The sequence below is a fragment of the Pinus tabuliformis genome, chromosome 1_1 (genome assembly GCF_031772625.1).
Source record: "Pinus tabuliformis cultivar Carrire ecotype Pingquan chromosome 1_1, CPIR1, whole genome shotgun sequence".
NCBI lineage: Eukaryota > Viridiplantae > Streptophyta > Pinopsida > Pinales > Pinaceae > Pinus > Pinus tabuliformis.
Window position 1 is genome coordinate 434,235,490 of NC_142297.1, and position 18,395 is coordinate 434,253,884.

Here is an 18,395-nt window from a genome sequence, read left to right on the forward strand (position 1 = left end):
GTCGAGGAGGAAGATGAGATCATAATGGGATGAGAGCTGACAACAAAATCCATTAAATGTATGGGTGGAGGAGAAGGGACAGCCTTTCCATCCGAAGGTTCAAGGATAGGAGCGCAAAAAAACGATGGGGATCTGTTTATATCGGGACAAACAGGATTTGATTGGGAGGATTGTCGGATATCCGGGTTCCTGGATTTAGTATAATGGGAGGCCTGTTCATTAGCTCGCATTTCCTTTTCAGAGGCCTCCCCTTTGTTAAAAGTATTTAGATATGGATTTTTAGAAGAAGGTCCATCCTTTTCTGGCCAAACAGGCTTGACGATCATATCGTCCACCGTGGCTTGCCACCCTGTTGACACCTTGGGTCCCTCACGTGCTTTTTCAGCCAGGATGGTGGCTTGGATCAATGCTTCCGTGGCAGATGAGTCCGACCCACCTGTCATTGAATCAAGAGAAGATCTCCACTCTGGCAAGAGACCGCGCCTTTAATTAATTTTTGGGATAGGACTGTACAGGAAATATCTACTCCCCAGATCCGAAACTGAACAAAACACCCAGATGGAATGAATGCCAGATGGGGGAAATTAAGGAGGATGGCTCGGAACAGTCCTCGGGACCAGTACAAAGAAGACTCCAGAGGGAATGTTGAAGCAAAGACAAGACAGGCGCTAAAAACCAAGGGAAGCTTTTTACCAGATGATGACGATAGCTAACCGTCAATTTGACAAAGAGAGGATATTCCTAGATTGCAAGTACTCTTAAGTACAGGAAACACGTCATAAGAAGGACAGGACCATTACTCTAAGGAATTTGAAAAACATTCCTTGGAAAGACTACAGAATTTCCGATCCGGAAAAAAAAAAAAAAAAAAAAAACCGATTGTCTTCCCCGGCTATCCCATGGGAGCCATTGCAGGCTTCAGAACAATGTTGCAGGGCAAAGTGAGTGAAGGCACCTAACTGGCAGTGTTTTCCTAACAATCAATACAGCAACAATACATCTGGAATATACGCCACCATTCTCCAATTCTATAACGAAAGTCAGTGCATGGCTTATAGATAACTATGGATTTCTTCAATTTGAGGAGAAAAGTCTTGAACATTATGACGGTTCAAGGCAGGCGAAACTCCTTACTGTATAGACTACAAGCTGTTAAAAAATTAAGACAGAACGAACTAAAGAAGTTCCATTGTTAAAACCAGTATGCCATTGAAGTCAAAGAAAACTACTCTCTATAAATACCAGAATTCCATTTGAACTAGCCTTAGACGTATATTCAAAAGCTTGCACAGACTTAGCTAGGAAAAGGAACAGAGGTAAAAACTAACCTTATAATCATAAGCTTATGCCGCGAGCGAGAGCGTCGAAGACCCCATGCGCAAAGCACCATCCAACCGCCAGACAAACACCAGGAGTAGAGGTGACGACCAGAGAAAGGATAGATAGCAAGACAGGCGGATGAAGACCTCCCTAAACTCAGAAGAGGAAGGATAGCCGGCCAAGGAGGCCGCGAGGCCGAAAGGCCAAAAACCGCGCACTGTCGAGAATAGAACTATTAAAAAGCGTGAGGAAAGATCCCAGAGCGAGACACGTTACCGTCCAGGCGTCAGCAGAGATGGGGGGCATGCATGCATGAATGTCCACAGGCGAAGCGGAAGGTTCAACATGCAAGAGCTGTGGCGTGGTAGGATCCTGGCATGCCTGGTGGCTGAGATTATTGGCTACTCGTGACCGCAGCTGAGAAAAACGGTGATTGGTTCTCTGAACAGGCTGTGGAAAAGAATGGTTGGCTCCCGGGTCGGTTGAGAAGACATTGGTTGGCTCCCTGCGCAACGTGGCGCTCTCGCTCCGGCTCTCTCGTCAAGCATTTTTTACAGTACTCTAATTATATTGTAATGAAGAAAATTTAAACAATACCATTTCCAGCACTTTCTTACATTACTCTAATTATATTGTAATGAAGAAAATTTGATCGTCTATAACTTTGGATTTGATTGCATTCACTATTACACCAAGGCTATTTTTAAGACATTTTTTTTTAAGACAAAAGAAATTTTGTCTTAAAAAGTTACTTTTTATTTTAATTATTTTACATTAAAATTTAATTCAATTGTATTTTCTTAAATATATAATTTAAGACAAAAACAGTTTGACACAAAAATATTTTAAGGCAAAATTTTATATTTAAAAGAAAAACAACTTAAAACAAATATATTTAAAGGCAATTTTAAATTTAAGACAAAAACAATTTATGACAAAAAAAATTTAAGACAAAACTTTATATTTAAGACAAAAATAGTTTGAGACAAAAATATTTTAAGAAAACTTTATATTTAAGACAATGGCCACTTAAGAAGAAACTCATTTAAGACAATTAACAATTAAGACAAAAACATATCAATTTAAGAAAATATTATCTAACAACTACAAAATTGACTCTGACAGTGCACCCTAAGTCTGTCAGCTTGCAGGCTAGTACTGTATCGCGCCTATACCAACTTTGTTATTTCACTTTCCATTCATGTTATCTTATATAAAGACAATGAATTGTTGGGCTCTTTATTTTATGGGTGTAGCCGACTCTGAAGAATGTGAAAACTTTTTGTGGCAAGATTTCCCAGACATTAATTACTCTTTTGTCCCTTCGATCTCTATTGATACGATTAGAGACAACTTGTGTGTCGTTGCATTCAACACTGCTACATGGAGGGGAATTTTAAGACAAAATAAACCTTTTGTCTTAAAATTTTCAATATGAGGTGCAAGTAAGAAAGGTAAAGGATTAGGGGTTCGTATTGATGGGTTCTTCGGGAAGTAGAGCGATGGAGGTCGACAACAACTAATGGGATTTAGGGTGATGGAGGCCGACAACAGAGGTGTGCTTCATGAGAGGAGCGGTGGAGGCACTTTCGATGGACGTGGATAGGTAGTAACATAGTTGGAGTACTTTTCAGGGTCTCCATCAATTGTGTTTTAATATGTGCTTTTTGACTGTTTTATTTATTTTGAATGCTACTTATATCCGTTGGTTGTTGTTATTAGCACATTGTTGTGCTGGATTGGAAACATGGATTAAATTCACCTGAAGGATTGTTGAAAAATGCAGCAAGAAATTCTCAATTTGATTTTGCCTTAATTAAATTGAGAAAAAATGAATTTCCACATTAGCAGACAACTTGGATGCAATTAACTTGTATGACATGGCTTGTGCCACCCATTTTACTCAATAAATTCAAGTTGGAGGAGTTAGAGTTCAGTTAAGCATGTGTGATTGCTAATGTGTAGCAATCAAAGTCAATTATCTCAAGTTGTTTTCAGTTAAACTAGTTCTAACTATTGGAGGAACTAGTGGAAGGTCAGTTGTACAATGGGACTTCAGTCAAACGCAGTGATCATCTATTTAACTGATCAATCAGCCCAAAATAACTAATGCATGTAAACAATTCGAGTTCCCTAGCTATGGTGAGATTCCAAGGCGGTGTAACATTATTTGTAGACTAGTCTTGAGAGTACAGGCGTTGCATGCAGTCAAATGATCAACCTTAGGAATTGCGCAATCCATTTTGGAAAAATTCCTAAATAATAGGGGCCTAATTGCCCAAGGAAATAGGGGCTTAAGTAGAGGCAGAAATTAACAAAGTTTGGGTCTGAGCTTCTCAGTGAGCAGAGAGATAGGTTATTCACTTACAAGTTGTGCACAATTGAGTAAAGCAATTGTAATACATCTATATTCATCAAATTGATGCAAGAAGGCATTCGAGTTTTTAGCAGATTGCTTTCCCCAAGGGAAATATTGTGTGCATGTGTTTTATTTCTTATTGCATGTCTGATTTTTTTTTTTTCTAAATTGTGAATTAACTTCCGTAGAGTAGTATAGTAGGTTTGTGTCTTGTGATTTTGAGAAACATTCATGAGAAGTTGCAAATCTACACCATAATTTATACCTTGTATCACAGCAGGATTCACATTAGAGCAGGAATTTCGAATTTGTTTCTTAGGAGGTTTGAATTTGCAGTTTAGTGTAACAAGATCTCTTAAGAGCTGAGAATATGACCTTCAACGAGCTGAGGCTAGAGTATGCCTTGGAAGGCAGCTCTAATTTCATTGCATGGAAGGATCACATGGAGGAGGTATTCAATGACAATGGATTGTTAGAATACATCAAGAGAGATGTTACAAAGCCAAAAAAAATGTTATGCCCAAAACCTTGATCAATGGAAGAAAGATGTAGCCAAGGTGTTGAGAATAATATTGGAGGGAGTATGGGACCACATTGCCAACAATCTCCATGGGAAAGAAAATCCTTATGCAATGTGGTAGGCATTGACAAATCTGTTCTAGAATAGTAGTGACCACATAAAGTTAGTGCTGAAGGATAAACATTGAAATATGGAGACGTAGAAGAATGACTTTATCCTACAATATCTAAGGAGGTCCACACAAGTTCGTGATGAACTTTTAGGAGTTGGTGTTACTTTTTCAAAGGATGACTTGGTAAGGATAGCCCTTCCAAGCCTTCCCAAGAGTTGGCATAGCTATCAAGATTAAGTGAACAAGAGGGAGATTGGGAACACTTATGGTACGATTTGGTACAAGAGGAAATAAGGTAGAATACCAGAGATGGGACCTCATCCAAGGGCAAGGATGAAGAAAATTTTTCATTGGTTGGAAAGGGAAAGAAGGGAAAAGGGAAGAAATCTCAAACCAAACTAGAATCCAACCAAGGGGGAAATAAGAAAGATTTGTCAAAAATTAAATGCTTCCATTGTCATGAATATGGGCACTATGCCACGAAGTGCCCACAGAAAAAGGAAAGCAAGAAGACCTTAGGAGGAGCAGTGGGTGTTACCGGGAATAGTGTCTATGCAGAGCTGCTAATCCCACTAAGGCTGGTAGCTACCTTAGAAACAAACAAACTAAAACTACTTTCGTTTTCCTTTACGAAAAATAGATGAGAGAAGAATAAAGGAGACCAACCTCTATCTTGCGCTTGGTTCCTTGCTCGATCCCTCTCCCTTCTGATAGATCTTTTGCTACTCGCTTCCTTGTCTACCCAACTTCACAGGGCACCTGATCAAAGTAGCATAATACTATCCAAGAACATAGATCTATTATCATAAACAATATAGGATCAAATGTAAATTGACCATACAAATGCATAAAACATAAATCATACAAGAGTATGGAGGAAAACTTGAATAGCTTTATTGATAATCAAGAAAGAGCCAAGAGAATTACAACCAATTGTTCTGACCTAGCATCATCCTCTCAGCAAGAAGCCCTTCTTCACCTCATGACAAGCTTAGATCACCCAACACTATGATATTGTACTGAGAAACCAGCAACACTTCCTTACAAGATACAAAATTCCAGCCTCCAACCTCTGGATCTCTGGGATGAGAGATCTATATATAGATATTTGCAGAGGTGTGAGTCAGCTTTGGGTTTTTTATTAGTGTCTTCTCTCTGATAGTTCTTGATTCCACTTTGAGATTGATGATCTCTTACTCATCCTTGGGCGATTCTGAGAGGCAAGTGTCACAGGAGAAGTTTCTGGAAGATTCCATGATCATCCACCTCGCAAACTGTCCCCACCACTTGTCTATTCTCGTCCATCGCACCCCATAGAAGGGCTTTTCAACATGCATCACACTTCTCATGTGCATTAGGTGGGATGCATCACACTTTGACCATGGAGCAGGTGAAATGATCCAGTTTTGACCAATTCTGAGTAGTTTTTCATGGAGAACTTCTGGGAGATGTTGTAATCAGTTGACCTTGTTCTTTTAGGGGTTGGAACAACACCTTTAGGGACTTAGGAGCCCTTGGTTTATGGACATTTATGATTGGGGTTGCAGTGCCCAAAAATGTCTATAACAGTTGCCCCCTAAAGCATGAGGTCGTTAATCTTTTGATGTCGGGTGAAATGCTTTATCATGAGCATCCGAAGTTTTTCAAGCTGGAAGGTGACTTGTAATAAGATACAATACAATACATTATCTTCATAATATTTTCATGATCTAGCTGAGGCATGCATTTCCCATGCTCAGCTTTATAAATTCATTTTCATGTACATAGGACAGACAATCGTCTGAGTGTAGACTGATGATTCCGGTAGAGCCATCATCCCTTAGGTTGGATGATTATCTGTGTGGCAATGATGTACATTTAATGTCTTTATTTTCCTGAATATATATCGCAGCCTGGATGGATGAAACTAGATCCGGGGTCTTCAATCTCGTTCGATCTTCACTCAAAGTACAAGTCGATCCATGTGAGAAATGTTCTGGAGTCGAACATGGAAAGACATCGCCTGATTACCAACCAATGATGTAAGTTGTTAACAGGCACGAGAGGAATCACCGATAATGATGATGACCCTCAAGGTACTATAGTACAATTCACGTGGTGTGAATAAGGGACTTGGCGTCGAACACCACGCAAAATCTTTCGGTCGAAGGCCATTGATGTAAACCTGTCGCCGGAAGTGAGAAACTTGCCATTGAGGCATGCAAGCTTCAAAGTACTGAAAGGGGTGTTCCTAGATCAACTTCTTGGATAATGAGCTGATGTCGACAAGAAGCGATCTGTCATAGGAGGGCCTTAGTGAATCCCACATCAATGACATGGAACAGAGCAAATGATTTTAATGGAGGTGAAAAAATCTGGTGATATACAGTTCAGGGTGGCGGTCATGAAAGAATGGAGCGAAAATGTATTATAGTGGGTGAGACACAGGTGAATTCTCTGAGCGACTTCTCTTGAACATATCGGTGACACTGACATGATGGATTGGTAGCATTAACCCCAAATGTGGATGGTGTGATGGAACCATGGTGATGTGACCAGTGAATGGAACAACCCAACCCGACTCGGATGCGGAGTGAAAGTGTCATGTTCAAGAGCGACTTGCTACCAACAAAGTTTCTTCAAGTTTTCTTCCCAATTTTTCCCCAGTCATTGTTGACCAGTACCTCTTTATTTTTGTCAAGCTTGAGGAGGATAACATATGCTTGTTCTATAATTTTCCCTTTGGGCAAACCCATCGCTATGTTTTAACGAGCCTAGCGATAGTGAAACTCGTTCTTGTCTGTTATGGACAAGTTTGTCGCTATTAGGTTTTAACGAGTTTAACGACAAAGATAACTCGGTCCTTTTCAATTTTAGAGAGTCTGAAGAGGGACGTAAAGGAAACTCCAAAAATCCTTTTTCGTCATCTAATCCCTTAAGTCCGAAAAAGTAAAAAATAATACAGAAGGGATGAATTTTCGGTACTTTTAACGAGCCGAACAAAACAAGCGCTCGATCTTTTTGTGTAATAATCCCTCAGGTCCAAAAAATATTAAAATCTAAAGGAGGGATAGCACTTCCGGTCACTTTAACGAGCTGGAGAGGCCAATGGCTCGGCAATCTTTTCATATTTTACGAGTCAGTTGAAAAGAGCTTAAAGGAGACTCGTCTTTGAGGAACGAGTGATAAATTCGGGTAGCAGCTAATTCCAGGTAAGGTTTGGAATTTTCCAATCACGACAGTGTTACAGGGATGGCTAACAGGATCACTCTTCGCAGCTGTTCCTCAAAAGGGGTAAACAATCAAGTGGAGGTGAATGATCGGCCAATACAGAGTGGAGGTGATGATGAGAGCACGACCAAGGCTTCAAAGGCTGAAGTACTACATTCACGATGGTTATTTACGGAAATTGGTTCATTTTTTATTTTAAAATGAGCTTAAACGCTGGGGGAAACACTTGCTCATTGGTTATGTTTATTTTTTAACGAGCTTGAAGTCCGCATTAAAATGCTCGAGGCGGGTTTATTTTTTAACGAGCTTGAACCCTGCAGTAACACTGCTCATGATAAGTTTGCATGCCCCCAGCATAATAACGCAAATCGAGGTGCATGCCCCCCAAGCTTCATTGCATTCAACTCGGTGGTTGGAATGAAGGTTTACCTTCGAGATCTTCGAAAGACTCGACTTTGATTTTACGAGATCGTAATCAAAGACTCGATTTGGAAAGGGAGTCGTTTCATTTTTTAATGAGGTTGACACAGTAAAAGAACTATCCTCATGACTCCTTGTTTCATTTTTTAACGAGGTCGACACGAGATAAGAACCGTCCTCGGAATCCACCGTATTTACAGTATTTGATAGAAAATCAAAAACTGAAGGATGATTAAGGTTGCTGGAATAATCTTCGTGGTAATTCGAAAGATGGGAGCGATGGTGGTAATCTTCCCATGGTGCCTCTCCTATCATCATTGACTGAATGATTCCTTTGTCTGTAGAATGTACATGCGACCAAGGATCTGAAGAGGTACCATATTCCTTAGACCTATCTATCCAAACACTCGATGAGCATTGATTTGGGTTTGCCCCCCAGGCCAAGAAAATTGATTGCTACAATATTTCTAAAATGGCGATGATCCATGCTGACAAAATGTTTAGGAATCTTCTGAATCCATTAGATATAGAAGATTTCATATTGCAGGTTTCCACTGTGGCCACTTCCGCCAGATTACTCGGAGGCGGTAGGGCAAAAGTACCCATTAAGGCAGGGTATTTTAGGAGGCCTACTCCAATATTTTGAAGCGAATGATTGCTTCCATGGATCATTGGAATGCTTCCCGTAACTTGTGAACTGTTGGGGAGAAATGTTTGTTGGTCGACGATTGTAATTCCTCCTTGAAAGGGAAATGCAATCTTCCTGAAGTAGGTCGACACAACTGCGGCCATGGCATATATCCAGGGCCTTCCCAGTAGGATGTTGTAATCGAGGTTTCCGTCGATTACTTCAACATCAATTTCTACTGTTTTGCCCCCTAGTTCAACTTGCAAGTTACTTAAAATCCCGTATGGAGTGTATGATCGTCCATCAAATGCTTTTAACATTGTTGACGATCGCGACAAGGGTGGTGAGCCTAAATTTTTCCAGCAACTCATCGACATAATACATGTAGATGCCCCCTCATCAATAATTGTTCGATGAACAGTTTTGTTGAGGGCTTTCACTTGAATAAGGAAAGCTAGTTGAGCTGGTAACTGAGGGTCATATCCTTTATGATCAAAGGCCACAAGATTGGAATCCATTGGGTCAATCCCACCTATTGCTGATAATAAAGCTTGCTTTTGGGAGGGGAAATTTTGCAGTACCTCAAGTGTCGACATAGCGGACGGCGATTGGGCCAGATCCTCCACTATATTATAATGCTGTGCTGCTCTGGCACGAGGATTAAACGTCGATTTGTGTACTACTCCCTTTGGCGGCTTTATCGTTAGCTCAGGAATGATGGGTGGCATAACTTTGGTCAAAGTTGTTGTCGAACTACTAGGTTGATCATTAGCCTTGTTGTTTGACAGTTATGGATTCCCGTAATCTTTATTCCTTGTCAAAGCATCATTTTGCTGCTCTAAGATAGACAACATAAGCACTTGGGATCGGGAAGCATTTTGATTAGCAACCAGTTTGGTTCCTGGGTTTGGAAACAGATCAGTCAATACTGCTGAGGTTTTTGAACTCTTAAAGAGTTTCTTAACTTCAGCTTTATGTGGACAATCTCTCGTCCGATGATCCTCATCGCATATCTGACACCCCGCAGGGGGTTTCCTTTGCCCAGAAGGGTTTGCAGAAGGTTTTTCAGGAGATGACTCATCCTGCTTCTTTTTCCTCCCTTTCTTTTTCTTCTTGCCCCCTGGTTGCTTCAGTTGTTTGCCCTTGTCGGTCGACACGGCATTTACCTCCGAGGCGAGAAGTTCTTCATTTGCATTTTGATCAGAAATCTTACGGGCTTTCTTAGATGTAGCCTTTGTCGATTTCGTGCTTGTCGTACCTATCACGCCATCGCCGGCATGAGAGTCTTTGTTTGATTTAGGAGGGGGAGGAACGAAAAATTCCGGTCTAGGAGCATCAGGTATTTTATCGTAGAGCGTGCCAGACTGAGTATAGATCAAGTCTAGATATTGTGCACGAGCAATAACTTGCTCTTCAGTGACGACTCCTCCCTTTGCCACATCTTCTGTGATAGAAGGTAATAATGACTTAATAAACCATTCAGCTAGCAGCTGATCAGGAACATATGTTTTTACCATTCTACGACGACGTCGCCACTCATGAATATGATCAGATATGTGAGTGGCCATTGCCTGTTTGAAATTGGTAAGAAGTTCTGTTCCTGTTTCGTACCTTATTGGTAACTGAAAATGGGTTAAAAAGGTTGTGGCTAGGGTGCTGAAGTTATCGAATGAAGCTCTAGGCAATTCGATATACCATTTTGTTGCTGGACCAGTTAACGTTCGCTGAAAAAGGCGAAGCCTAATCGAATCATCGTTTAGAGTGTTAGATGAACACCACAGATGAAAGGTCATCACATGATTCGACGGGTCTTCACCCGGATTTCCATTAAATTTAGGAATATCTGACGAAAGTTTATGCGGAATCGCCGGCCACCAAGGGGCGTAAGCAATTGGATCATTCGTCAGCGGTTTAGATCTGGTAATTCTAGAGTTGCTACAAAGGGCAACTGTTGATTCAGGTTAGGCGAAGCATACCAAGATAAGATGGAATCGCCTGAGCAGTGGGTCTTTGCATACTAGCATAATGTATTTGATGCTGGTAACTTTGATAAGGTTGATGGGCATAACCATTATAGTATGGTTGTTGATAACTGCTTTGGAAATGCAGTTGCCCATTACTTACAAAGACTTGTTGCTCAGGTCCTTGATGCGTTTGCCGGAATTGCGGTTGTTGAGATTGAACCAGCCATGGTTGTGGGACCATTTGCTGTTGTCCAATACTGGATGATTGACCAAGATGAGGAGTCATAGTACTTGTTTGAGCCTGAGTCGCTCCAGATAAGGAGGCACTAACCGGAGGTTGTGATTGAGTCGTTGAGACAAGAGGCTGTTGTATTGCAACCTGAGAAACTTGGGGTTGACATACAATAGGTAGCGCTTGTACTTGCGATGCAGTCACCATAGCAGGTATAGTGGGAATATTCGACATAGGGTGGACTGGTTGCATTGAATATACAACCCTTGGTTGCTGAGGCAGTATTGGTACCCAACCGCTGGATGTAATTCCAGTTTGACCTGAACTTTGTTGTAAACTCTCATATGGTTGTTCTCCGGGAGGGAACAATGAAAAGGCATACTGCCCTCCATATGGCGGCAATCCAGTACTTAAAGGGTAGATTGGCCTTTGAAGACACATTGGATCAATTTGTTGAGTTTCAACATAAGAAATACCAGATGATAATCCGGATGAAGAAATAGGAACTGACCATGTCGTCGAAACAGTCCCTGATTGGACTCCGGCTTGTTGTTGATAACTTGCCGGGATAGATGGTATACCGGCGAACATCGTTGGAGTAGCAGCAGGAGGCTTTGCCGCTGCTGTGTCGGATGACACAGTCCTGGATGTCGACGGTTTGTTCAGACATATCTAGTCTATCCAAAAGATTTCTTAGAGATTCTACAAGAACTTGCAATGAAGGGAGACTAACTTCTAAGACCAATGAGGGAACAGTGACGTTATTCCGAATTAAAATAAATTTTAGACGCTTTGACACAACTTGTTTTTTCAATTTTTAAGAGTCGAGAAAAAACAAAAGATGACTCTAGTTGCCTTCGATTTTTAATGAGCTTGAAGTGACAAGTGCTCAGATGGACCTTTTCCTTTAAGGAGTCTGAAAAGGAACGAAAGGGACTGCTCTGGAAATCTAGATAGAGGGATTACCAAACCAATCGCAAAACTGCAGAATACTTTTTACAGTACGGTAGTCAATCTTCCTAAATGCTGTGTTCAGTGCATTGCGATCGATAGGGCGGCAGACACGGCTTCCTATGGATAAATGATTAAGCCTATTGTGGTCTCCCAAAATATACTCGACGGTACGTGGGAGCACAAGTCCGTACTGGCACTTATCATCTCAAAGTGGAGGAATCACCCAACCAACAGTGAAAACAACAATTACCAGGCTTTACGACGCCGGAATACGTCTCTAGCCTAGACTTGTGCGTTAGGTTCCAAAGCGTTTTTAGATTTATTAAATTTATTTTATAGTTGATCTTGCTTAAGAAACTTGCCTTTCAGGTTCACCGCGTGATGTAGATGTACAATTCCTAAAATGCAATCTAAGATGATAAACAGTCGTTTAGTCTTCTTTTTGCAAATGAAAATCCTAGCTACTAAGGAAAGAGAGACAATATTCTTTCAACAAAGAGCAAAGAGCACACACTATATGCACTGTCCTAAATCAAACCAACAAACAGTCTAAATGCAAATGCACATGCATGTATTTGTTTTCATCTTTCTTAATATGTGAATGATAAAAAGAAAGCTAATGCGCAAATCTGAATTGTTTTTCAAAGCGAAAATTACTAACAAGCTTCTTTTCAAAATCAAAATGAAGACAATGACAACACTTTGCGATTTGGAAATGAAAACTTGCTTTCGACACTTGAAAAAACTACTAATTCAGATCAAATACAGGAGTAACAATGTAATCGACTATCAAGAACAATCAGATTCTCTTCTATGACTGAAAACGACACTTGCGACACTTTCAAATCAAGAAACGACAGTTCAATTACGCTACTTCTTTGCAAGAGAGAACTGATAATGACTAAAAAATACATAAAAACATTTACAGTTCTTTGCACAATGGAGGCGGAATAACAGCAAGGAAAGGGGTTTCAAACAGAGGTGTACTGACTACAGGCAACAAAACTCCTGAATAGAGCTTAAAAGAATGAACAAAGAAACCAAAATTTAGGAACAAGGCCTTGTCTGATCAGCGCACCTGTAACACAGTGAAACTGAAATGCAACGTACCTACTACACTCGGGAAGTGCGCTGCATTTGAAGTTCACAAAATAAACAGTGCGCTGGACCAGGGACGAGACTTTGATTGGGTTCCGGGTCACAGTTTGCAGTTCAGTTCAGGGATTTTGGCCGAGCAAGTGGTAATCAGTAAATCAATCACAGGGGTAGATCTAAGGAGGTTACTAGAGCCACCACAAGGGAAATTAGAGAGCTTGTAAATCAATTGTTTAATTCATAAACAAAACCCAGAGATTGACTGAAGCAGCGTTGATCTACTTTGCACTTGCATAGCAAATGCAGTTCGAAGGCTAGCTGGCTTGACTTCAGGCTCCATCTGTAATTTTATAAAGTAAACAAATGTAGATGAATAAACAATCTACTCACTCCCCAGTGGAGTCGCCATTTTGTTACCGGGAATAGTGTCTATGCAGAGCTGCAAATCCCACTAAGGCTGGTAGCTACCTTAGAAACAAACAAACTAAAACTGCTTTCGTTTTCCTTTACGAAAAATAGATGAGAGAAGAATAAAGGAGACCAACCTCCGTCTTGCGCTTGGTTCCTTGCTTGATCCCTCTCCCTTCTGATAGATCTTTTGCTACTCGCTTCCTTGTCTACCCAGCTTCACAGGGCACCTGTAGAATCAAAGTAGCATAATACTATCCAAGAACATAGATCTATTATCATAAACAATATAGGATCAGATGTAAATTGACCATACAAATGCATAAAACATAAATCATACAAGAGTATGGAGGAAAACTTGAATAGCTTTATTGATAATCAAGAAAGAGCCAAGAGAATTACAACCAGTTGTTCTAACCCAGCATCATCCTCTCAGCAAGAAGCCCTTCTTCACCTTATGACAAGCTTAGATCACCAACACTATGATATTGTACTGAGAAACCAGCAGCACTTCCTTACAAGATACAAAATTCCAGCCTCCAACCTCTGGATCTCTGGGATGAGAGATCTATATATAGATATTTGTAGAGGTGTGAGTCAGCTCTGGGTTTTTGATTAGTGTCTTCTCTCTGATAGTTCTTGATTCCACTTGGAGATTGATGATCTTTTACTCATCCTTGGGCGATTCTGAGAGGCAAGTGTCACAGGAGAAGTTTCTGGAAGATTCCATGATCATCCACCTCGCAAATTGTCCCCGCCACTTGTCTATTCTCGTCCATCACACCCCATAGAAGGGCTTTTCAACATGCATCGCACTTCTCATGTGCATTAGGTGGGATGCATCGCACTTTGACCATGGAGCAGGTGAAATGATCTAGTTTTGACCAGTTCTGAGTAGTTTTTCATGGAGAACTTCTGGGAGATGTTGTAATCAGTTGACCTTGTTCTTTTAGGGGTTGGAACAACACCTTAGGGACTTAGGAGCCCTTGGTTTATGGACATTTATGATTGGGGTTGCAGTGCCCAAAAATGTCTATAACAGTGGGTGAAGCCCTGGCTTCACAGTTAGAGCTTGACTTTACCCTTATCACATGCATTTCCAACACAGTGATGGGGGGCATGTGGTACTTGGAATCAGGTGCATTGTTCCGCATGACAGGGTGTAGAGATTTTTTCAGTGACCTGGAGGAGAAATATCTCCAGATGCACATCAAACTAGGGGATGATAGAAGGTACAACATGACCAGTATCGGTACAGTCGCCTTTCAGAGGGAGTCAAGCTCCCCTCTCAAGCTCAAGGATGCCATGTTTTTTCTAGGGCTAAAGACAAATATCATCTCTGTTGCAGTTTTGGAAGAATGGTTATGATGTGATTGTTAACAAAGGAAAATCATTCCTAAGACACATAGCCATGGGACAGGTGAAGAAGGTCGTGGTTTGTGTGAAGAATTTGTATAAGTTAGATGTGGAAGACTTTGTTGCATGAAGCACTAAGGAAGATAAAGTGTAGGGTCCCAATGTAGGTGAACTTTACCACATAAGACTAGGCCATTTGCATCATGGTACCTTGAATATTTTACAACAAATATCCACTGGCCTGGCTAAAGGAGCACTTGAGAAAGAGGATGTATGAAAAGGATAATTCCATCATCGGGACAAAAAATCCCATGTAGTCCAAGAAAGCATCCACTCTAATATCTGTGGACCTTTCTCGATAGCCTCCACTGCCAGACACAAATATTTTGTCATTTTTATTGATGACTTCTCACAGAAGTGTTGGATCTCTTCATGCGAAAGAAAGATGAGACATTCTCCAAATTCGTAGAATTCAAGGTACTAGTTGAGAAAGAAACCAACAATAAGGTGAAGGATCTCAAGAGCGATAATGGAGGTGAGTACATGTTGAATTAATTTAAAAATATATGTGGGAAAGAAGGCATCCGATGAGAGTTGACAACACCCCACAACCCACATCAGAATGGGGTGGTTCAGAGAAAGAACCGTAGAATTTTGGGAGCAACGAGGGTGATGTTGCATGAACAAAGCCTACCTCTGTATTTATGGGTTGAGGCATGCAATACAACAATCTGTTTGAGAACCGAAGCCCTCATCGGATTCTTGGCATGATTACCCTGGAGGAGGTTTTCTCGAGAAGAAAGTCAGATGTGTCGCACTTCAATATTTTTGTAGCCTCTGTTTACTGCCATGTCTCCAAAGAATCGAGGAAGCAACTTGAGTTGACCATAGAATTGGGGGTATTTGTGGGTTACACAGAAAATCCCCACAACTACCATGTGTACTTGCCTTCCCTCAGAATGATATTTGTGCAAAGGGATGTAAAATTTGATGAGGAGAAAGTGATGTGGTGCTCTCTTGAGAGGGAGCTTTAGGTCCCACCAAAATATGAGCTTTTAGCTCCAAAGGATGAACCTCAGGAAGTTGTAGAGAAACCACAAATTGAGGAGCAGAGAGTGGAGACATTCACTCAAGCAAAATCATCTAAAGAAGGCAAAAAAAGAACTAAGGAAGATGATAGACTTGTGCAAGATGGGAGGGAGAATGTGGGATATCCTTCAAATTTGTGTAAGAAAAGGTGGTCACCTGAGAGGTACACTAACTACATGGCTCTTATGAATGAGATTATAGAGATCGAGCCATCCTATTTTGAGGAAGAAATAGAGAAACATGTATGGGTTGATGCAATGGTGGAGTAATATGAATCCATTGCAAAGAACTTTGTTTGGGAAAAGGTCCCAAGGCCATCATATAAATCAATAGCCGGTTTGAGATGGATCTTCAAGTTGAAAAAGTCAACAGACGGAAGCATACAAAAGTATAAGGCTAGATTTGTGGCCAAGGGGTACTCTCAAGTTGAGGGAATTGACTGTGAGGAGACCTTTTCTCTTGTAGAAAGATACTCATCCATAAGATCAATTCTTGCTTTGGCTATACAAATGGGGTGGAATATCCACCAAATGGGTTAAAGACAACATTTCTCAATGGGGTTATTGAGGAGGAGGTGTACATATAGTAACAAAAAGGCTTTGAGACATTTGATCAAGAGTCTCATGTGTGCAAACTCAAGCGAGCATTGTACGATCTCAAACAAACACCTCGTGCTTAGTACACCAAGATCGATAGCTATCTCACTAGTTTGGGCTTCACCATAAGTGAAGCGGATGAAAACCTTATCTCGTCTTGATAGAAGGTAAATTTCTTATTATTGTCTTATATGTTGATCATTTTATTTTAATTAGTGATGAGTAGTTGATCATATCTTGCAAGGAGGACCTTGTAAGGGAATTTGAAATGAAGGACATGGGTCTCATGCACTACTTTCTTGGGTTGGAAGTATGACAAGGTGATGGGGAATTATTTGTCTCTCAAGGCAAGTATGCAAATGAGATATTGCAAAGATTCTACATGGAGAGTTGTAAACCCATGGAGAAACCTCTAACGAACAATTAGAGGAAGGAGGATGCCATTTCATGTGAAGAAGTGGATGTTACCATTTATCAGCAACTAGTGGGTTCACTCACGTATCTTGTGAACACATGACCAGATATGTGCTATGCAATCAACCAGCTAAGCCAAGCTATGGTTAGGTCAACCAAATTATTTTGGAAGGCAACTAAGCATGTTTTATGGTAACTCAGAGGCACTACCTAGTTTGGACTATGGTACAGACGAGCAGAGGGAGTGAAGTTGTGTGGCTTCACAAATGCAGATTGGGCATGAAGTCCATCAAACCAAAAGAGTACATCAAGTGGAATTTTCAGTGTTGGGTCCGTAGTTGGTTATTGGTATGACAAGAAGCAAATATCTATGGTGCTCATCTTGACAGAAGCATAATACATGGCTGCAAGTCAAGCAACATGTAAGGCAATATGGATGAGAAAAATACTACTTGGACTATTTGGTCAAATGATGGATCCAACTGTGATAATCAGAGTTGCATCAATCTCTATGAGAATCATGTATTTCACGAATGATCCAAGCATATATATATCCAGTATCACCATTTACAAGACTATTTGCAGAAGATGTTGCTACACTCCATTCCGATAGAGGGACAAGATATTGACATTTTGACAAAAGATTTGTCAAGAGGGAAGTTTGAGTTCCATAGGTGCAAGATAGGGGTGGTTGATCATCCCTTTCTTGCAGAAAGGCAGTCTTGAAAAATGCAACAAGAATTTCTCAATTTGATTTTTCCTTGATTAAATTGAGAAAATTTGAATTTCCACATCAACAGACAACTTGGAGGCAGTTAACTTGTATGACATGGCTTGTGTTGCCTGGTTTACTCAGTAAATTCAAGTTGGAGGAGTTAGTGTTCAGTTAAGCATGTATGGTTGCTAATTTGTAGCAATCAAAGTTAGTTTTATTAAGTTGTTTTCAGTTACACTAATTCCAACTTCTTAAGGAACTAGTGGAAGGCCAATTGTGTAGCGGGACTTCAGTCAAACTCAGTGATCATTGAATTAATTGATCAATAAACTAAAAATAGCTAGTGCATGGAGAATTCGATTTCCCTAGCTATGGTGGAGATTCCAAGGAAGTGTAACATAAATTGTATACTAGTCTTGAGTGTATAGGTTTTGCATGTAGTCAAATGATCAACCTTTGGAATTGTGCAATCCATTTTGTAAAAATTCCTAAATAATATGGGCCTAATTTGTCAAGGAATTACGCAAGGAATTATGGGCTCAAATAGAGGTAAAAATTTACTAAGTTTGGGTCAGAGCTTCTCATTGAGCAGAGAGATATGTTATTCACTTGTAGGTTGTGCTTAGTTGAGAAAAGCAATTGTGATACATCTCTATTCGTCATATTAATGCAAGCCGACATTGGGGTTTTTAGAATAATGCTTTCCCTAGGAAAAATATTGTGTGCATGTGTTATTTCTTATTTCATGTATGAAAATTTTGTTCTAAATTGTGAATTAACTTCCACGGAGAAATAGAGTAGGTTTGTGTCTTATGACTTTGATTAAAATTTCATGAGTAATTGTAAATCTACACCATAATTTCTACAAGGATGGTGGAGGAAAATTACAAAATATTCGTTAGTAGACAATATGCCTACTTAAAATATCTACGACAACTTTTGCGAGAAGTAAGACGATAGAGCATAAAGATTGGATTGTGGAAGAATTAATCACAAAATTCAC